The sequence below is a fragment of the Wyeomyia smithii genome, chromosome 3 (genome assembly GCF_029784165.1).
Source record: "Wyeomyia smithii strain HCP4-BCI-WySm-NY-G18 chromosome 3, ASM2978416v1, whole genome shotgun sequence".
Classification (NCBI taxonomy): domain Eukaryota; kingdom Metazoa; phylum Arthropoda; class Insecta; order Diptera; family Culicidae; genus Wyeomyia; species Wyeomyia smithii.
The window spans coordinates 91,153,230-91,170,707 of NC_073696.1; the positions used below are offsets into that span (position 1 = coordinate 91,153,230).

The 17,478-nt window shown below is 38.7% G+C and overlaps 1 protein-coding gene across 1 annotated transcript in view; it reads right to left on the minus strand.

The window, feature by feature from the left end:
• Positions 1-17,478, minus strand: part of LOC129731880 (calphotin-like) — a 167,481-nt gene that overhangs the window by 104,893 nt on the left and 45,110 nt on the right. The window lies entirely within an intron of this gene.

Sequence of the window (17,478 nt, forward strand, 5' to 3'; positions counted from 1 at the left end):
TTCAACAACAAACTGTCTTTTTCAGGACAACCAAACGAATGATTTGAAGATTTAATATTTTCTCGTTCTGAGCTTTAACCAAAAGTTAATTATCTTAATTTGAATTCACATGTACATATACTCTGACTGTTGAAACTTGTTTGCGCCGCAAAGAGTTTCAGTGAGGTCGTATTTATATGTGCAAACTTAAATTGAGTAGTACTTCAACTTCATTTGCACAGAATTTTCAATACTGCCAATGAGCGGTCAACATTTGTTTGCTTGGAAAAATGACTGACACGCAAGCAGCCGGGTTATCTTTCTTGTAAAAGTATTCTACTTCAACCTTGCGGTCGTGGCTTTGCACACAACCCTCTTTTGATTTTTTGTTATGAGCATGAGTATGATTGACCGCCCGCGGTTGCTACTCCGTTATTGCCAGATCAGCTGTAATTACACAGAGAACCAACAGATGATGCTTGGGACCAACATACATCCTCAATGTGTAAAATCTGGTGACCTTAATCTTTATATTAGGCAATACTAGCGCCGGCCGCATCCTATATAATGCAGGTCAAAGAAGGAATTTGTATTGGAAAATGTTGACGTGATACCCGCTTATTGGAAGCCGAGAACACCTCTGCACTTCCACGAGAAATCACTGGGATGTTGGAGAAAGGGCAAGGTACACAGCAGGGTTCGTTTTGGTAAACGATGCGCTGGTTTCGAGTGTCGGGTTCTTTAGAACAAGTATCGCGCGAACAAGTTCATTATATCCGCCACGATATTCATAATGCGATTCGAACTTATTCAGTTTTACAATGTAACACCGCAACAATAAACCGTACGCAAGGATACTGGACCTTTGATCAAATTGGGACAACTTGAAATGATATGATATCTCCTCGTAAGGTGATCCTCTTTACACCGAAATCTATTGCGCGTTGTTGATCAATCTGCAGATAATTCGACCTCATGAAGGTATCGACGCGGAGTCACTAGGGGTTCGGTTAACCGGACATTTGCTACCTAACAGATCGACCAACGACGTTTCTCGTACACACTTTGTCTGCTCTAAAAAAAAACGATACGATCCCGCGAAAAACACACCTGAAAAACAGAATATAACAATGTTGCGCGCTTATTACGAAAACTAACCATGAGTATATTTCTTGCCAAACATCGCGATCCTCTGCGTACGACGCACGCGATAGATTTTACAGATTTTTTTGTTATACCAACGAACTGAAATCAATTTTGAAGGTAGAATTCGATTCGATTTTCAAAGTTTTGTAAAAAAAACAACATCAGGATTATGTAGGTATCGATAAAGAAGAAATGGAATGTGACATGAACGAAGCCCGAAAACGAACGTTTCGAAATATTTGTAAGGATTTCTATTCAAAATTCGTAAAACAAATTGCAAAGAGGTGCGATTTCACCGAATTTCGCACGCTTGAAAAAAAACTTTTTGACCGGAATCATTGAAACAAATGACTTAACTTGGTCTGAGCTGTTGAACACCATTAGGCGAGATGGTAATTTCAAGTTTCTATTACAGATCATTTGTGAGAATTGTTTATATAAATCTACACTCTTCGGTTTGTTTAGAACGCATACTTTTAATATATAATTGAAACCAGAAATTGCATGGCCCCTAAGCTAATGATCTCAATTTTAAAAGCTGAAAGCTACGTTGCAGAACAAGAAGGAGATTCTAATATTAAATTAACGAAAACTTTAAAAAATAAATTTAACAAAAACCTGTATGAACATCATGTAGAGAAGAATGAATTTGTTTAAATATGTTCTGCAAGTAAATTTTTTCCATCCAAGATTCTGAGTTTGCTCAATACAGATTTTTAATACAGATTTTTTGGCCCGAGATACAGATATACAGATATTTTCAAAGAAAAATACAGATATAAATGTGGCAACCCTGGCTACAACATGTCACAAATAGCATAATCAGTACTGCATGCTTCTATAGTATCCTTTCATCGTTGCTACTGTTTTTGTTATATGTAGTTCCAAGGCCCAAGTATACCGGCCGGTATGGGAATGTATAGAAAAGTTTTCATCTCACCGACAGCCAGGCATAAAAAAACTGTGGAGATTTGCTGAAATCAATTCGGTTGCCTTCCATAGTTCGCTAACGTTTGTATGTTATATGAACCGTGTAGCAAGCTTCTACGGAACAACCTAAAATTGCTGCTTCAAAACATCCGCTGTTTTGGAAATTAGGCCAGAAATGTGCTGACAAACAACAACACTGATATCACAGCTGGTCAGCAGATCCTTATCAATTGATTAGTTTAGTTTTAGATGTTCGATTGAGCTCTGTTTGTTTGATGGGATTGTATTTGTTGTAATTCCTCAATAAATAGCTGCAGGCGATGTATTCGAATTGGAATGTGTGTTCGAGGTTTGAAAAGAAACGAATGAAACATCATAATGCTCAAATAAAATTCATGATATCAAAATTTTGCGAAAATTGAAATATAATACAGTTTTCTAAAATTTCGTCATGAAACGATCATCCATTTAAGGTATCTACGCGTGAAATCAATCACGTACGTATTCTTTGTAAACTGCAAAATATTGAATATGAAAAATATTAAATTAGTGATTTTATTATGCGCAACATTATTGCTTTCCTTGTCTGCTCGGTCTTTCTCAGGTTCCATGTGTGTGATTTCAAAATAAATAACACAGATTGATAAGATAAATCACTTATCTCACTAAAAGAATGATCTATCGATTTTTCATTGAGACTTCACGAAGAATTAAAACGTGTACAACATTATTTGGCCTTGTTACCAGACACCCCATCAGAATGAACATAGGGAGAATCCAAATTCATAGGAATTACACTGGTCGACAAAAGCGAAAAACTGCTGCACTAAAGCTCGAAATAGCTGCCTTAGAAGATTAGAAGCATTATAGCTTTTTAACCATTCCTGTGAATTTAGGCGCCACTAGCCATTACCAAAACGCTGCAACTCGTGAGAGATCGCATAATAATTGCTGGCCGGGTTCGTCGCTTCGACGTTAGGTTTACAAGAAAACTCATTTAAGTCTCTGAAAAAATTTCGGTGGCTAATTTTGTATGCAAAAATCAGCCCACGCATTCATAGTAGGTATATAGAATACAGTGAAAACTGTCACGCAAAAGTACGAGCCTGGGCGGTTAAATCAAAAAATTGTGCGAGAGGCATTATAACACAATACACTAAAGTCGCATTTTACGCGGGAGATACGTGCCGCGTAAAAAAACCGCGTAAAAAAAACGCGTAAATTCTGGAATTCGCGTAAAAAACACGCGTAAATTCCGGAATCCGCGTAAATAAACAGCGTTAATTCTGCATTCCGAGCGAAGGGAAACCGAAATCCGCACAAAAAAGAAATACCGCGTAAATTCCGGAATCCGCGTAAAAAAACGCGTAAACTCCGGAATCCGCGTAAAAAAAGCCGCGTAAAAAGCGACCTGAGTGTACTTATCTAGTGAATACAGTAAGTTAGCTTCAAAGCGAATTTGACAGGTTATTCCAAATCTTTCCCCAATACTCGTACTGCTATTCTAGTGTTTTTGTCGACCAGAACAGGAGAAAAGCATATAAGGCAGGATGGCAAAAAAGTTTTAAAAATTATATTCCCTGATTTTCCCTGATATCTTTAAGCATTCAGCACGAAAAGCGCAACGTAGGTGGACGTAACTCTAAAATACAAGTGAAATGAGTATTCGATCGGATATGAAACCAAACAGCCATTTGCCTTTTATGTTGAAAACATCCGTTTTAGCGCTAATCAGCCGTTTAAAAATGAAAAATGCGTCGGTAAAAAAAAATTTCCTTATTATTTTTCACTTTTCCCTGTTGTTCTCTGAATTCCCTGATCGAAAAATAATAGCAGTAAAAAAGATATGAACACAGAGATTGAACCAGTAATGCAGATGATTTATTCTCAAATCACAGTTTGCGAAGTAAATATCTAGAATGCATTCATAAAACGACTTGACACGATAAAATCCTCTTATGGGCCATCCATATTTCACGTGGACAGATTTTTGATGATTTTAACCCTCTCCTTTCCGTGAACAATCGCCCATATAAATTCTTAAAATTTTGTATGGACCGTGGACATTTCACAGACCATCACACCACCCACACCCCCTAAGCTGTCCACGTGGATTGTGGATTAAAAAAATCATAACAAAATTACCCACAGATTCTCGATAGGGTTCAAATCTGGACAGGCCATTACAGAAGCTTTTTTTCGATTTGACTTGAAGAAAGCCTTGGTTTTATTGGCAGTATGCTTTGGATCATGTCCTGTGGGAAAATGAAGTCCTTACCTATGCCGGATTTTACGACTGACTCACGCAAATTTTCATTAATAATTTTAATGTAGACGTTAGTTGTCATTATACCGTTTATTTGAATCAAGTCTCCTACTCCAGTCCAGTCCATTTCCTGTACAACTCAACAACTGATTCCATATTTTGCAGCAATTTTTCGTTGGGATAGGTTTTCTTTACAGTCTTCTACTACCAAATTTGTTTACCCGTTATGCTTTTCTAGAGTGTTGTACAGTTACGGCAACCATGCCAATGAGGGGTTTGAGGCTGAACCGCGCCATAGGTTATTTGCGGCTGTGACAACACAGCTTCATGAACGAGGTGAAGAAAGCAGTTGAAGAGCTGAGAAACTGCAAGGCATCTTGGATTCCGGTATTCCCGCCGAATTTTCTAAATTCGGGAGCGAACAGTTGTATCGTGTCATCCATCAGATCATGCTGAAAGTGTGGTCTGATGAAGGTTTTCCGGCGGATTAGGCTCCGTGTGTGGCCTCCAATCAGGCTTAGGTCCCGCAGCCTACAAACCTGTACAAAACTAGCACTCTATAAAACACTGATCCTCCCGGTGACCCTCTATTGCTATGAAGCATGGCCACTGAAAAAAGCTGATCGGGGAATCTTGCGTTCAATCTTGGGCCGCAATCTAGAAAATAGTGTGGGCGCAGAGGCAGGAACGATGAAGTGTACCAGGCTTACAGATCGGCGGATAAAACACAGGCTTCAGTGGGCTAGACTCGGGGTAGACCCCACACTCGATTGGTGTGTGCTGTCGACGAGAATGCCCTCCTAATAGGTATTGTCTGTCGCCGCAAAAGTAAAGTAAGTAAGTACACAAATTGATCTACCATCTACACAAAACACTATGATAAAGCAAGCCTAAATCAGTAAGATGGATCCAAACTCAAGCGTTTCCGATGAAATTTTTACATGATTGAATATCGTTCCGACAAACAATATTTCAAATCAAAATATGCTCAAAATATACAACCAAGTCTAGAAACATCATCTTTCAAAACCCGGTTTCACTTTTGCGGAGTTATTTCAAATTGCTTAGGGATTTAGTTAATGTTATAGGATGAAATAATGTGATTCAAAATCAATAAGAATATTTTGACACTTTTTATACAGTTGAGAATTTTAGTATGATTTCAGATGTCTATTTTTCTGTCTGTGCTACGTTAATAAATTATTGTTGTGCCTCACAAATCAAAATTATGAATCATTCGTATACATCGCATCGGAAACAACACAGCCAGTCATTCGTAGAACAATCAACTCAATTAAAGTCCATTGCAGTGACTAATCGTATACGGTGGCGACACGTTCCGTTTTCGTCTACCCAATGGCCTGCAAAAGCATGCCTTAATATTCTGTTATCTTTGCTTCCTGTAAACACACGTTGCCTGTAAAGTATGCACCATTAACTGCGAGAAGTCCGAAAGTAAACAAAGCAGGATTACATCGGTACCTTTTTTGGCTACTTATTCGACCTCTTCTCGAAACGTAGGCACTTCAGTATGACACATGCACTAACATTAGTTGCCCTCATTCGCTCGACAGATAAGACTGCAAATAAGAAACCGAAAATCCCCTTGTAATCGAACAGCAGCCAAAACCACACGGAGTTTTTTTTTTCGCAAAGGTTCCTAATGTATAAAACGATTGAGACCGTAATCGACACGGAGCGATACAATGCGAAGCTCAGATTCTCTGTTGCACTTCACGACGAACCATCTTTCGGACGCTTCTATATCAACACATTTGTTTAATATTGGAAACAAGATAAAAATGGATGTAAATATTTAAAGCCAAGCTTTTTTTTTGTTGACCCAAAAAGGAAAACAGCAATAACAATACAAAAGAATAGTCGCATGTTCTCTTCGTAACCGAATTCCAACCCAAGGCGGGAGACCATTAAACAAAAAAAGCGATACAGAAGAAAAAGAAACAAAAAGTGAAATGTTTACTGGACAACAATTGGCCGGAATGTGTCAGCAGGAAATCCGAGGAATGCAAAACAAGGCCACATAGCGGGCGGATAAAAACTTTTCGGAACAAATTGTTATCTGTGCTTGCTATGCAGAAAATCTGTAAAGAAATTTGCTTGCACACGACACACTACTGCTGCGGAGTTTCCTACGACAATCGGGCTCATTCTTTGACTCAATAAAGATTTAGCTATCGGGGAGCCGGTTCTTGGAAGTTGTTGAATTGTTATCTAAACAATACGGACCAAATAAACCGTTAATTTGACATTTTCATTATGATAGGTGAGCTTGAAGCAAGTGGATAATTTATTTCAATCGTATTTTCTACGATTTTTGCTATTTTACTTGTGTTGAACTTGTTTTTGTTTTTTCAACTCTACGCTATGTAGTATGAAAGTTTATATCCTTCCAAGCTGCATTTCTGTATGACCTGATTCTCTGATAATTTAAGGTCTTCCAGTTTTATTTTCCAAACGCCAGAAACCCTGTTTTTGCGAAACCAAATCAACGAATCTGCTATACATCTACTAAGGAGGAGGGTAAGTATGTCAGTTTAGCCATTTATATATCGTTGCATGCACAGAAAATAATGCAGGTATTCTTTTTCAAAGGCAAATAAAGAAAATGTTAGTTGTGATGCACTCTTTTTAATGCCTATTAAAGCGCTGGAAAGAAATCTCCCGACACCTGCGCTCAGCTGATGATCATCACTGAACTGATGGTTTAGTTGTTACATAAAACTAAAACGGACATGGGTTGGTTGATTTTAATTTTGTTTTGAACAAAGCATACACACAAACCCAGTGAAATAATTACAGCTGGTTTGGATGGTGGTGGCCGTTTTAAAGAAAGGTATTTTAAACATAAAATTCTCCATTAAAATTATATCTATAGTAAACCTGGTTCGAATAATTCAAATCAACTTCATATTATGGAGTACGAGCAATAATATATTATTTTGTTGGTTTTTGTTTAGAAAGAAGGGTGGCCGCCCAGTGATAGATATTTAATATGCAAAACATATTGCTTGCAGCAATGCACATCAAGCACGAAATGCTATTTCCTTCAAATATCATCACTCTCTCCTTATTATAATCATAGCGTCGTCTCAACAATCAAGAACTACGTTTTTCACAAACTTGTATGGACTTCACCAACCGTTTAGGACGTTTATAATATTATGGCCGGTACCACACGTCACTTTTTTGCGGCTGCTGCTACCTGATAAATTGCGTAGAGCATAGTGCATCGAATTTGTTTGTCTCTTGAAGCATCTCCTTTCTTTCCGTCGCCTGCAATGCAATGTATGAAAACGTTTCGTTACGTGCAAACACTCTGTACAGGCTAACACATAGATCATCGATCTCCAAGGCACAGACTAACCCCCTCTCTTTGTCGGTTTCATCCGGCCGGTGATTCGCAATCCGGTCGTCAAATAAGGACGCTTTTTCTTTGTTCGCCACGACGATATCGCGGCTTCTGCTTTACCGTTTTCGCTTTGTGTCATTTCAATCTTCCGCAGCAATCGATTACAAGAATCAATGCAAATATGACACACAAAGGCAACTCCTTAGCCCATAATATGAGTAGGCCAGGCACGGGGTCAACGTTCTGCTACGCCTCGGTTAGTAGTTCAGTGTAGCTTTCAACATATTCGGAGGTCAGTCGTGACTGATCGATGTGAGAATTAGATTTAAACTATTAGGTACAAGGCAAATAAAGTTGCCATCTGGGGTTTACCAAATGTGAAAGTTCGATAATGATGTGAGTCAAAGAGATTTATTTTATCGTTAGTGCCTAATGTGTGTATTTTACGTCCAAGGCACCTTTATGCAATATATGGTAACTTTCCTTAACCACAGAACGTCTAGTTTTGTAGAAACATTCCTAGTAACTGTTGAATATAGGCTAATTGCTTGTGAGGCTTAGTTTAGCAGGTTAGCTTAGATGTACAGTAAGTTTCCGTTTTTGGCAACAAAATTTTTAATTTCAGTTGCCAAGACTGGAAACGTGACAAAAGAGGAAACCTTTTTTGTCATTAATATATTCATTTTGAGACTTCAAAAATATTATCAAAATTTATTTATTTATGTGATTCAATAGGTTTTTAACAAAATCCGTCGTATATAACGTATAGTAATAACGAAATCCAAATTTGTCGTTACTGTTATTCTCTCGCAACGCTTGTACAACAGCTTCTGTGACGTCAAACTCTCTGTTCCATTTGAAAGCAAGTGACTGTAAACGATGGCTGGTTTTAGATTGCCAGACCTGTTATATACACTGGAAATAAATCGCACGCTAATCCCTAATGCTCTTCACATATGAATGTCAAAAAACGTATTTAATCATTTTATTATGTCAACCCATATCGATTTTATTGGAATCCACGGAATTTTAACGTGTTTTGGCATTTGACCTGTGTTAGCATTGAAATCTGAGTGTAAAATGATTGATTTTGGTATGCATGACATGGCAAACCGAAATGTAAGACACTTGATTTTGTGCTGTGAACTGAAACGCAAGTGTATTCCACGTAGATATGAAATGTTTCATCTATTAGCACAGAAGTAAGTGGAATCCACTTGGCAGTAACGTGTCAATTTGTTACAGTGTATGACAGTGCGTTGTTTACAGTTGGAGTCAAATACACGTTAAATTTAAATTACCCATTAGTGAAAGAAATTTCACCCATTTTTGAAAAAGTTGCACGACTTTTTGAGTAAATTTTTTACCCATTTGACGAGTAACAGCTACCAATTAGTCTTTTGATAAATTTTAAATGATTTTTATAATTTGAATTTTGCGCTTTGTGATATATCATTCCAGTGGAACTGCACGATGAGCAAATCCAGAAAAAAAACGGGCAACCAATTCAAGCGACCATTTTTTATTTGGCTGCAACTTTGCATAGTTATGGGCGAAAGATGCCATTTTGTGCTTTTTGTTTAATTTTTTGGAACACGACTCATTTTTGAGAAGCTATTGAAAAATGCTATTTTGGAAAGATATATTTATTTATTTAATATTTATCTAATAATTTACATCATCTGACAGTTGTCTTAATGAATTGAATGTTAAAAAGAACTTAGCCTAGCAATTTTCTGTTTAAAAATGTGCGCTGGTTCGCCGAAGTTAAAAACTTGTTTAACACTTGGGAAAGTTCCAAAATCAGCTCAGTTTGTTGTATAAATTATTGTATAGGGTAACGGGGGTATTTTGGCCAGCTTTGGGAAGTGTTCGCACAGTTCATTAAAAACAAACACAATTTTTCAACATAAATACCTACTCTATTATACCATTGTTTAAAGCTAAGTGTCTATTTCAATATACACCGTTCAACAATGCAATATATTGAAAAATATCCTAGAAATATCAAAATTTCTACGAAGTACTAAAAACATATTTTGGTCCACCAAATTTTTACTTTGGCCCACCTTTATATCTACAGACGTGTATGGAAATAGTTCGGACTCATTATATTTATAATCATCATCGGTATTTTTATAGCAAAAATAGTAGGTTTGAGGAGAACATCCTTCTGCTGTGAATTTTTGTAAATTTTAGGCATCTCAAAATTAAATGATTTGACTTATAGCGGTTTGACAGGCATTCTCATCTAACTCCATATCGTTAAATGTGATAAATTAAGAAGTTACTACCTGTAAATCGTCACAAGCTGCTTCTTTGTTCACGTGCAACGGCCGAACGGTAATCAATGTAGATGTCAAAACTTGGCATGGCCAAAATATGTTTGCTTCAGAAAATGGCAAACATATTTCGGCCATGCGTTTAACCACTTTTTCAACTTTTTCCAACATGTTACATGTTAGAGTATACAAACTGTTTCTATGACATTTTATTGATGTTACTACAACAACGAATTGTTTCATAAGCATACATATTTGTTAAAATAGCTTCCGGACGTTGACTTGTATATTACCACTTCCTCTTGACTTTGGGTTGACTCAGCCATGACTTTGAATATGTATGAACTAATTCCAAAATAACACTACCTAGAGCCAGTTTTTCGCCGAAAATTATAGTGTAGTATGATTCTTAGGTGTGTTATTCAATGTTGCATGCATAGTTTTCTAATATTTATTGAATCAAACAGATAAAACGCGTAAAATGTTACCGGGTGGGCCAAAATATGCATGTGGGCCAAAATACCCCCGTTACCCTACTATGTACTATAAAATGTTGCCAAAAACAGAACCCTTTTGTTGCTAAAATCGGAGAGTGCCAAAAACGGAAACCTATTGTAATAAGCGTTATTTACTTACCTGTCGTTTCTAAAACATTCTATTACACAGTGCAACAAAATTTTACTTTTTCCTAGCCTCGGCTTCTATATATGATTTTTTTAAGTGCCGGGACTTTTAACCGGATATATTCGTGATCCGGTTATCCGAAGCTCGGATCACGGATGTGTAAACGAATACTATTCGGATGTCCGGATATCCGGATACGGATAATCGAATAGTCGGATATCCGGATAGTATATATTTTTTCTGTCTTTTAGACCCGCTTGAATGAATTGTAACGCGAAAAATGGCTTTTTCCACAATCCCCCACCCCCTCGTAAGTATTTATTTACATAATTCTCATTAAACTATGTTCGGATACAATATCCGGATATCCGACTATCCGAAAATCCGAATATCCTGTCGGAAAATATCCGGATATCCGATTGATCCGGATTATGGATATTTGTCCGATATCCGAGGTCGGATATCCGGATATTTTAATCCGGATAGTCCCAGCACTAATTTTTTTATGTATTTGAAGCAAAAACAAATTTTCCTGAGTTTGGGTCTATTTCACCTTAAGTGGCAACAATGGAGCCTTTTTTTAGCTCAATACCGTAAAACGGGGTGAACAGAAACAGTGGGGCGAATAGAAACAAAACTTCTAAGCTTGAAAAATTTTATTGCAAGTCTTTGATAACATTCAATCATCATTTTAAAAAAATCTCTGGCATTTCACTAGTAAACAAGCCCTCCAAACCCATTTATGGGTTGGAAGCACTACTATCAGTTTGCCAAAATAGTTACAAAATGGAGGCTCAAGTTCAGAGTTTCCGAGAAAATTGTTTAGTATGATTGAGAGTGCTACGGGTTCCACTTCGTTAGTGTCAAGTTTTAATTTTTCATAATGTAAGAAGTTAAAATTGTATTTCATATCTGTTAGGTTGATAATTATTTGATGATCTGATGGATAAAGAATATATATTATTCGAAACGTCGGTGTAAGTGAAAAATATCGTTTTTTACATTTTAAAGACTACGAAGCCAAAAAAAACTTCTCTATCTAAATGTGTAAATTAAAGATTGATTAAAACAGTCTCAAAATGGATTGGGAGGTTACTGTTCCACGAAAAGTGTAAGCGACATGTCATTTTTGTCCGAATTCCCCTACAATACTGAAATAGGATTTTCTCGCCGTAGGATTGACTTATTTGAAATCTGTTCAACGCAATATCAAGAGTGTAAGTCATACTCAAAGACACAATAACAACAAAATTAACATGATCCTCCCTCTTTTGCAGGGAGAGGATCGCATTTTTGGCCAGGAACGATCAAAATAAAAAAATCTCACCTAAGCTACGAGACAGAATTTTTAATAAAGTTGTCATATAAGCAGTTTATGCAGCCAATCCATATAAAAAAGATCTATCATAAAAATTTTGCTCCAATCATGCATAGAAATCTATAGTTCAGAACCTGTTCGATTTTGACAACACGCACGATCAATCCCTAGGGTTTGCAAAATTCCTGGGAATTGATTTCCCGGGAAATGGGAATGAAAAATCTCATTTCCCGGGAACCGGGATTGCAAAAACAAATCTTAGTAAAAATGAGATTTTTTTTTAAATAAAGTTTATTAATAAAAGGTATCAAACATCCGTTAACAATTTCATTATTAATTCACATGAAAAACGAATTAAAAAAACATAACTTATTCAAATTCAAAACCGTCGAGCAATCGCTTCAGATCCGCTGACAATTTTTCGTCAAGTCAAAATAATGTAATTTCCTTCTGTAAAACTTTGTTTAAGTACGCTGAATCACCGCTGGTGTCTGATTTCTAGAATATTTCTAAATCACTCCAATTCAGCTCTTGCTACATTTTGTTAGAAACTGATGTGTCTAATACTTTTAGTTTGTTGAAGACAAAGCTTAGTTTTAGGCAGGCATGTTTTAAAGCATTTGAATGCCTACGTAATAAATATGAAATCGTAGCCACGACCCAAGTTATACTGATTGAGTTTTAATAATTTATTTATTTCTGATCGCATTGATTCGCGGGTTTCAATTTTTTATCAATTTACAGGTTTTAAAAATTTTTGTCAATGAACAAAGAAAAAAATCCAGCAACTATCCGCTTAGTAGTGAACCAACTAGCAAACAAAGACATTAGACCAGTGGTTCCCAACCTCTTTGACACCGAGACCCCTTTTTTTCACAACATTTATTTGACACGGCACAATACAAATTAATGTTTTACGGAGCCAATTTAGCCTTATGGTCTAAAATATCTTATAAGCTAAAGACAAATTTTTTATCCTCGCTGCCGACTACGAGCTGATACTAAATCTAATACTAAAACTAACATGGTTTTTTTTTTATCCAAGAATCGTTTCGCTGTTAAATTGGCACTTTGATGCTCTTCAAGTAGCTATAAACATGTAGCATGTATGGAAAGTTTCGCTGAGCGAGGATATCACGAACTGGCACATAGGGCTGTATTCCTCGGGCCCTGAGGATATCGAAAAGTAGAGATTTGGCGCCGCGGAATTCAGCACACACCCAAACCACGTGTTCAATGTCTTGGTACCCCAATCCACAAACGCAATGATTACTGCTCGCCAGCTCGATACGCAGGAGATGTGCGTCTAACCCGTAGTGGTTGGACATAATCCGAGACATCATGCGAATGAAATCTCGTCCTACATCCAACCCCCGAAACCAAGGTTTGGTGGAAACCTTGGGAATGATGCTGTGTAGCCACCTCCCCAGTTCTCCCTTATCCCACGAGGCCTGCCAGTTGACAAGTGTTTTCTGACGTGAAAATTTTAAAAATTCATTGCAGGCAATAGGTCTGTTGTAAATATCACCGTTTGTTGCACCCACCTTAGCCAAAGTGTCCGCTTTCTCATTGCCCGGAATGGAACAATGAGAAGGGACCCACACTAAGGTAATCTGAGAAGATTTTTCGGATAAGGCACTCAGATGTTCCCGTATTTTCCCCAGGAAATACGGAGAGTGCCTTACATCCTTCATCGATCGGAGAGCCTCAATAGAACTGAGACTGTCCGTAAAGATGAAGTAATGGTCCGTGGGCATTTTTTCAATAATCCCTTTTATTATTGTTGAAGATACCGAAGCCAGTGGACCCGTTGAGAAGTGATCCATGAGTATAAAACGCATTGTCGCAGTTGATGTTTTTAAATTTGTTATAAAATATTTTAGGGATCTGCTGCACGCGTAAATAATCCGGGATTCCACGAGTTTCTTCGATCATGGATGTATCGAAAAACACAGTAGGAACAGAAGTATCTAACAAGTTGACACAATTGGAGGTGTATGAGGAAGGATTTATACTTTGAGACATGTGATTGAAATACACAGTCATGAAACGGGTTTGAGAATTAAGTTCAACTAGCCTATCGAAATTTTCAATTACCAAGGGGTTCAAAACCTCACATTTGATGAGAATACGAGTAGTCAGATCCCAAAAGCGGTCATTTAATGGGAGAACGCCCGCCAAAACTTCCAAACTCATCGTATGGGTCGAATGCATGCAACCTAAGGCAATACGCAAACAACGATACTGCAATCGTTCCAGCTGGATTAAATGGGTATTCGCAGCGGAGCGGAAGCAGAAACACCCGTACTCAAGCACCGACAATACCGTTGTTTGGTAAAGCCTTATAAGGTCTCCTGGGTGGGCGCCCCACCATGATCCAGTAATTGTCCGGAGAAAATTTACTCTCTGTTGACATTTTTTCATCAAATACCGAACGTGACATCCCCAGGTGCCTTTTGAATCGAACCAGACACTAAGATATTTAGATTCCTAGCTTCCTAGAAAAAACTACTATCTAAGTCTTCTCCGGAGAGAATTCGATACCTAGCTGTAAAGCCCAAGCAGACAAATTGTCCAAGGTATCTTGCAATGGTCCTTGCAAATCGGCAGCTTTGGCTCCTGTAACAGAAACCACGCTGTCGTCTGCAAGTTGTCTTATCGTGCATAAATTTGCCAGACATGCGTCAATGTCATTCACATAAAAATTGTAAAGAAGGGGGCTTAAGCATGAGCCCTGGGGAAGACCCATGTAGCTAATACGAAAAGTTGCCAAATCGCCATGCGTAAAATGCATATGCTTTTCGGACAACAAATTATGCAAAAAATTGTTCAAAATTGGTGAAAATCCTTGTCGGTGAAGTTTGCCCGAAAGAATGTCAATAGAAACGGAATCAAAAGCCCCCTTAATGTCCAAGAACACAGATGCCATTTGTTCTTTGCGAGCATAGGCTAGCTGAATATCTGTAGAAAGCAACGCAAGACAATCATTCGTTCCTTTGGCACGGCGGAAGCCAAATTGAGTATCTGATAGTAGACCATTTGATTCGACCCAATGGTCTAAACGACGGAGTATCATTTTCTCCATCAATTTCCGGATACAGGATAGCATTGCAATCGGCCTATAAGAGTTGTGATCAGAAGCTGGTTTTCCCGGTTTTTGGATGGCGATCACCTTCACTTGCCTCCAATCCTGCGGTACAATATTTTGCTCCAGGAACTTATTGAACAAGTTCAACAAGCGCCTCTTGGCAGTGCCGGGTAGATTCTTCAAGAAGTTGAATTTGATTCTATCTAACCCAGGCGCGTTATTGTTACAGGACAGGAGCGCAACTGAAAATTCTGCCATCGTAAATGGTGATTCTATCGCGTCGTGGCCCGGAAACGTATCGCGAACAATGTTTTGCACAGGAACAGAGTCCGGACATACTTTCCTGGCAAAGTCAAATATCCACCGGCTTGAAAACTCCTCGCTTTCGTTGACCGTTATACGATTTCGCATTCTTCGGGCTGTGTTCCAAAGAGTGCTCATCGATGTCTCCTTCGACGTTTCGTTTACGAACCGACGCCAATATCCGCGTTTCTTTGCTCGGACCAAGCTTTTAAACTTGGTTTCAAGCTCCAAATACCGCTTAAAGTAGGCGGGTTCACGTTTCACCCGAAAGAAGGCCTTAAACGCGTCGGATTTTTCCGTGTAGACATCGGAGCACTCTTTGTCCCACCACGGAGTGGGAGGCCGTTCTTTGATAGTCACGCCGGGATATTTCTTCGTTTGGGCTTGCAACGCGGCGTCGAGAATCAAGCCCGGGAGGAGGTTGTATTCTTCAAGTGGTGGGTGATGTTGAATCGACTCGACAGCTTCTGAAATCATTTCCTCGTATAACTTCCAATCGATATTCCGTGTGAGGTCATACGGAATATCAACTGATCGCGTGCGAGTTAAACCATTATCTATTGAAATTTGGATAAGCAAATGATCGCTACCGTGGGGATCAAGGACTACCTTCCATATGCAATCCAACCGTAGCGATGTTGAACATAAAGATAAATCTAAAGCACTGGGGCGCGCTGGAGGTTTCGGAACGCGTGTCATGTCCCCGTTGTTTAATATTGTCATATCGAAGTCGTCGCAGAGGTTATAGATCAAAGAGGAGCGGTTATCATTAGAAGTGAGAGTTGAAATCTCCCAAAATCAAACGTGGTGAGGGAAGAAGTTCTATTAAATCAAAGAGCAGCCGTTGCCCAACCTGTGCTCTGGGAGGAATATATATTGAGGCAATACAAAACTCTTTACCTTGTATTGTCATTTGACATGCGACAGCTTCGACGCCTGGGACCGAGGGGAGGGTAATACGATAGAACGAATAGCACTTCTTAATCCCTAGAAGTACTCCTCCGTAAGGGGTGTCTCGGTCAAGGCGAATTATATTAAAATCATGGAAGTTGAGATCTACATTAGAAGTGAGCCAAGTTTCACAGAGGGAAAATGCATCGCATTTATGCTTATTAATCAACACTTTAAATGAATCAATTTTGGGGATGATACTTCTACAATTCCACTGTAAAATAGAGATAGAATCCTTCATCTCAGCCGATGAATTAGCCATCGAAGGATACGATCGCTGCAAGGAGGGGCCATTTAGCAGTCAACTGCTTCAAAAACGTTTCAACTGTTGGTAGAAATGCCAGCAGAAGACTTTTAAGAGGATCAGTTATGTTGAAATTTTCAAAAATCCAGTCCACAATATCTGAAAACTTCAGCAATCCCGATTCTGGCTGAATCTTGGACGAAAAAGAAGGAACAGTTGGGTTTTTTGATGTTCCTGGAAGTGCCGGAAACTCCTTACTTGAATTCAATCTTGCCAATCCCGGAGGAGTTTGCTTCGGTTTTTCTACAGCACTTTTATGTTTCTTAGTATCAGCCACTTCAGATGGAGACCTTCTCTGTTCCTTCCTAGGAAGTCTAGGAGTAGAGAGGTTTTTTCTCTTTCTAGACTTCCCGGGTTCAACAAAAGAAGGTTCCCCAACTGAATCGTCAGAATCAGACTCATCGGATGAAAAGACCTCGAAGAGATTCGGGGAAACCAGTTTGGTGGCAGCGGCCTCTTTAAGCATTTCTGCGAAAGTGCGCTTAGAGCGCTTTTTCAGAGACCGCTTGATCTTCTCTTGGCGCTGTTTATACGCGGGACATGCAGACAGCTCATGCAGAGTCTGCCCACAATAGAGGCACTTTTCAGCACCCTTATTACAGGCATCATCCGCATGTTGCTCTCCGCACTTGCCACAACGTGCTTTATTGCCACAGTGGAAGGCTGTATGGCCCAACTGTTTGCACTTGAGGCAATGCATTACCCGCGGTACAAACAAGCGCACGGGTAGACGCACTTTGTCCACGAGCACATAGCTCGGCAGAGCATACCCGGCGAAAGTCACGCGAAAAGAGTCTGAAGGGGTGTAAGTTTTTACACCCTTGTCGAGCGATACTGAATGTAATTGCTTACATTCAAGTATCTTGGTTCAAGGCTAGAACTCTTGAAAAGGCCTCTTCCAGCCTTCAACAGGTCCT